The sequence below is a fragment of the Schistocerca cancellata genome, unplaced genomic scaffold (genome assembly GCF_023864275.1).
Source record: "Schistocerca cancellata isolate TAMUIC-IGC-003103 unplaced genomic scaffold, iqSchCanc2.1 HiC_scaffold_297, whole genome shotgun sequence".
NCBI classification, from domain to species: domain Eukaryota; kingdom Metazoa; phylum Arthropoda; class Insecta; order Orthoptera; family Acrididae; genus Schistocerca; species Schistocerca cancellata.
The window spans coordinates 7,501-12,500 of NW_026046315.1; the positions used below are offsets into that span (position 1 = coordinate 7,501).

A 5,000-nucleotide genomic window follows, 5' to 3' on the forward strand; every position below is an offset into this window, starting at 1 on the left:
AAAAATACCGCCATCTGCAGGTCCCCCGCAACATGACCTGCTGCACCGACGATACCGCCATCTAGGCGACGCCACGCCGACTACAACATCGCTAGGTCCCACAGTGCCCAGTTTTCGACGCCACCCACAAAGCCTGCATCATCTGTCCACCACAGGAGCCCCAACGCCAGTGCCTGCGCCGCACGAGGTCGTCGACCGACAATCGCTCCACCGCACCCGCACCCGCACGTGCCCCACCCCAACCGCCCAAATCGCAACTCCAGCGGATGAACGGCGGACTCTTCCCGCACTCGTAACGTGCAATCCACCCCTATATCTTGCGTTTCATGAAGAGTTATATGCAATATGCCATATTCCCGCTGTCCCTATACATGCTCTAAGTAGCTCGCTTGCTACAGCAGCAGCAGCACCACCTCCGCGCGCTTCCCTGGGGGCACTGAACCGCAGGACGCGAGACCCCACGCCCTGTGGCAAACAGGGCTCCTCTCAGAATATGGACGGTCCCTACCCCGCACAACGATGACGGTGTGGGGGCCATTTTACGACACCGGTTCCTGCGGTGCCAACGCTGTCGTAGAGTCGATACTCCATCTTTGGTAGAAGGCAACCATTCCGCTGTAAATGAGTACGTCGCTCGTAGTTCAGTCACCTCGCAGCACTGCTCAGTAAACTATGCATGCCCACATAGATAGATCAAATACGCAAATGCCCCTATACATGCTGAACGTCTGTGCAAACAAAAGTAACCACACGTCACCCACACACTCTATCACACACTACTCTCTGCCTGTAACAGACACAGATTCAATAATTAAGCGCCAGCATGGACCAACGTCCGGTGCATCCTATGCGCCACAATACACCAACCAGACTATGATAACCAGGCCAGGAGGTCCAATCATAAAACACAATATCCCACTCGTCCGACAACCACAATTGCTCAGATAAGCCATCAACACCCACACATGTCCTACACAGGGGTGCACCCAACATCACCACACTCCATCGTCTTACAGCACAAATACACCGGCGGGAATGAAACACACAGGTCTGCCGCAACCACAGACACGGCGCGCCCCCCTCTCACTAGCGAAAAGCGCATCCCGACGTGACATACCTCCTTTGACACACTGACGCTGCCTCGCGCATCCACTTCCTACGGTCAATATCAACGAACCTCGCCCCCCCCCCCCCAACACGCCATCCCATACCACATTGTGTACCGTACCCAAACATAACATGTACTGTACTACAACGCAATGTGTACCATAAAACAACCCAGTTTGTACCTTAACCTAACCTATGTCACCTTAACCTAACCTATGTCACCTTAACCTAACCTATGTCACCTTAACCTAACCTATGTCACCTTAACCTAACCTATGTCACCTTAACCTACCTATGTCACCTTAACCTAACCTATGTCACCTTAACCTAACCTATGTCACCTTAACCTAACCTATGTCACCTTAACCTAACCTATGTCACCTTAACCTAACCTATGTCACCTTAACCTAACCTATGTCACCTTAACCTAACCTATGTCACCTTAACCTAACCTATGTCACCTTAACCTAACCTATGTCACCTTAACCTAACCTATGTCACCTTAACCTAACCCATCTTGCACCCTAACCTAACCTATGTTGCACCTTAACCTAACCTATGTCGCACCTTAACCTAACCTATTTTGCACCGTTACCTAACTCAATATGCACCGCAATGTAACTCAATATGCACCGCAATGTAACGCAATTTGTACCGCAATTTGTACCGCAATGTAATGCAATTTGTACCGCAATGTAATGCAATTTGTACCGCAATGTAATGCAATTTGTACCGCAATGTAATGCAATTTGTACCGCAATGTAATGCAATTTGTGCCGCAATCTACCCCAAGTTGTGCCGCAATCTACCCCAAGTTGTGCCGCAATCTACCCCAAGTTGTGCCGCAATCTACCCCAAGTTGTGCCGCAATCTACCCCAAGTTGTGCCGCAATCTACCCCACGTCGTGCCCCAACGTGACCCAGGTTGTGCCCCAACGTGACCCAGGTTGTGCCCGAACCTGACCCAGGTTGTGCCCGAACCTGACCCAGGTTGTGCCCGAACCTGACCCAGGTTGTGCCCGAACCTGACCCAGGTTGTGCCCGAACCTGACCCAGGTTGTGCCCGAACCTGACCCAGGTTGTGCCCGAACCTGACCCAGGTTGTGCCCGAACCTGACCCAGGTTGTGCCCGAACTGACCCAGTTGTGCCCGAACCTGACCCAGGTTGTGCCCGAACCTGACCCCAGGTTGTGCCTTAACCTGACCCAGGTTGTGCCTTAACCTGACCCAGGTTGTGCCTTAACCTGACCCAGGTTGTGCCTTAACCTGACCCAGGTTGTGCCTTAACCTGACCCAGGTTGTGCCTTAACCTGACCCAGGTTGTGCCTTAACCTGACCAGGTTGTGCCTTAACCTGACCCAGGTTGTGCCTTAACCTGACCCAGGTTGTGCCTTAACCTGACCCAGGTTGTGCCTTAACCTGACCCAGGTTGTGCCTTACCCTGCTCTGTAATTGGCATATGACACGTTACATTAATGTATTGTTGTCCAACCGCAACCCGCTCAGAATAGTTCGCGACTCGCACTCCCCGGTCTCATGTGTATCGTTTCATGTTCAACACGTCGCAAGTGTTGCTTCCTTTTTACATGCTCACGCTATACACTGTAATGTGGACGCCAGCAGGACGTACATCGCCCCCCCCCCCACCCTTCCCCCTTCCCCCTGCCTTCGCAAGCTGGTCGGTCAGGTGCATGCCGAAGCACTCAGTCTACGTCGTGTTCTGTCCTGTGTCCACTGTCCGCCGATGTACGCCTAACCCACACACTGTACTGCACAGCGGTCCTCATGTACTGAATGATACACTCTGGCACATGTGTGACCGTACAAAGACTGCGGTGAACCATACCGTCCAGATGTTGTGCACACAGCTACGTGTCATCTCGCCATAACAGCTGCATTGCAGTGTGGTACGCCATAGAGACGTGTGGGAGTAATGGACGCGGTGGATGGCGATCAGCATGAGCCGTCTGTTCATGTAGTGGCGCGTGTATGCAGACGTAGTAGTCTCTTCTCACACAATGTGATAGCACGGTGCCCCGCGTTCCACATCTGCGACATGCTACAGAGGCCGGTTGACAGTTGGTCGCGCAATGGACATCGCATACGTACGGGGCACCTTCCACGTGCCCTCTAGTTGGGCACATTTTGTTGCGTGGATGTGAGCGGACGTATTGTGTCTTGACACCTGACAGGCAGGCATGCAATAATAGTTGACTTTGCAAACGGGGATGGACGTGTACGTTTACTGGTGACGTTACGCAAATGAACAACTGGTAACCCGTTGTGGTGCGGTTGTCCTTGCTGGAGGTACATCTGTGAGGGCAACGATCGGTACAGCTACGAAGCGGTCCCCACCATACCAACGAACGTGAATGTGAATCTGGGTGTGAAGCGATACGCGGCTGTGGGTGGGTGGGACTGTCCCCGGCCGGTGAGGGGGGGCCGCCCGGCGTGCTGGCCGCGCGGTGCGTGGGCGCACGCGCTACAGCCGGCTGGTGGGGGCGCCCAGTGGCAGGCGCGCCGGCCGACGGACGCGGCAGGCGGCGCAGCTGCGCGCCGGGGCACCCTGCGCGCGGCGCCGTGCAGCCAAAGTGGGTCCTCGCCGGCCCGGTGCGAAGCGCGGTGGACATCTGCAGTGTGCTGGTCCGATTGAGGACTGTGTGCGTTGAGGATGCGCCGCCGCCCGGCACTCGGCGCCGCGACGCCGTCTGCTGCTCGGTCGCCCCCAGCGGTTTCTCGCTGGTGGTTTGTATCGCAGTTGTGCAGACGTGTTGGCACGTGCGCTGTGCTGGGAGAGTTCGCTTCGGCACCCACGTGGGGCCTTTTCCCTTCTGTGGCGCTGGCGTTGGAGCTGCCGGTCACCGTAGGTGGCGCGTGTTGTCTCCCGCCGGCAATGCCACGACAGCACGCTCCCGGGCCTCTGTCGGCAGCGGCAAGCTCAGTTGGGAGCACGGGTGGTCGCACCTAAAGCGTCTACTCGCCTAACTCCGGGCGATTGCGCCTCTCTCGAACCCGACCAAGTACTTAGGACGGCGCTGCGCGCCGCCGGGACCTGAGAGGGTTTCGAGGTGTATTGTGCAGGGGAGCTCAGCCTCCTCCTGTTTGCAGAATAATTGAGCGGACGCTTGCGTGTTCGCGCGGGCCCCCGGGACACACTCCCGGGCGGCCGGCTGCTCAGCTCTAGTTGACGCAGCTCCCTGGTTGATCCTGCCAGTAGTCATATGCTTGTCTCAAAGATTAAGCCATGCATGTCTCAGTACAAGCGCATTAAGGTGAAACCGCGAATGGCTCATTAAATCAGTTATGGTTCCTTAGATCGTACCCACGTTACTTGGATAACTGTGGTAATTCTAGAGCTAATACATGCAAACAGAGTCCCGACCAGAGATGGAAGGGACGCTTTTATTAGATCAAAACCAATCGGTCGGCTCGTCCGGTCCGTTTGCCTTGGTGACTCTGAATAACTTTGGGCTGATCGCACGGTCCTCGTACCGGCGACGCATCTTTCAAATGTCTGCCTTATCAACTGTCGATGGTAGGTTCTGCGCCTACCATGGTTGTAACGGGTAACGGGGAATCAGGGTTCGATTCCGGAGAGGGAGCCTGAGAAACGGCTACCACATCCAAGGAAGGCAGCAGGCGCGCAAATTACCCACTCCCCGGCACGGGGAGGTAGTGACGAAAAATAACGATACGGGACTCATCCGAGGCCCCGTAATCGGAATGAGTACACTTTAAATCCTTTAAACGAGTATCTATTGGAGGGCAAGTCTGGTGCCAGCAGCCGCGGTAATTCCAGCTCCAATAGCGTATATTAAAGTTGTTGCGGTTAAAAAGCTCGTAGTTGGATTTGTGTCCCACGCTGTTGGTTCACCGCCCGTCGGTGTTTAACT

The 5,000-nt window shown here is 55.0% G+C and overlaps 1 non-coding gene across 1 annotated transcript in view; it reads left to right on the plus strand.

The window, feature by feature from the left end:
- The first annotated feature begins 4,301 nt into the window (after positions 1-4,301).
- Positions 4,302-5,000, plus strand: part of LOC126114223 (small subunit ribosomal RNA) — a 1,910-nt gene continuing 1,211 nt past the window's right edge. Inside the window, exon 1 of the ribosomal RNA XR_007525115.1 lies at positions 4,302-5,000. This exon is cut by the window's right edge and continues 1,211 nt beyond it. This is a non-coding gene — a ribosomal RNA (small subunit ribosomal RNA).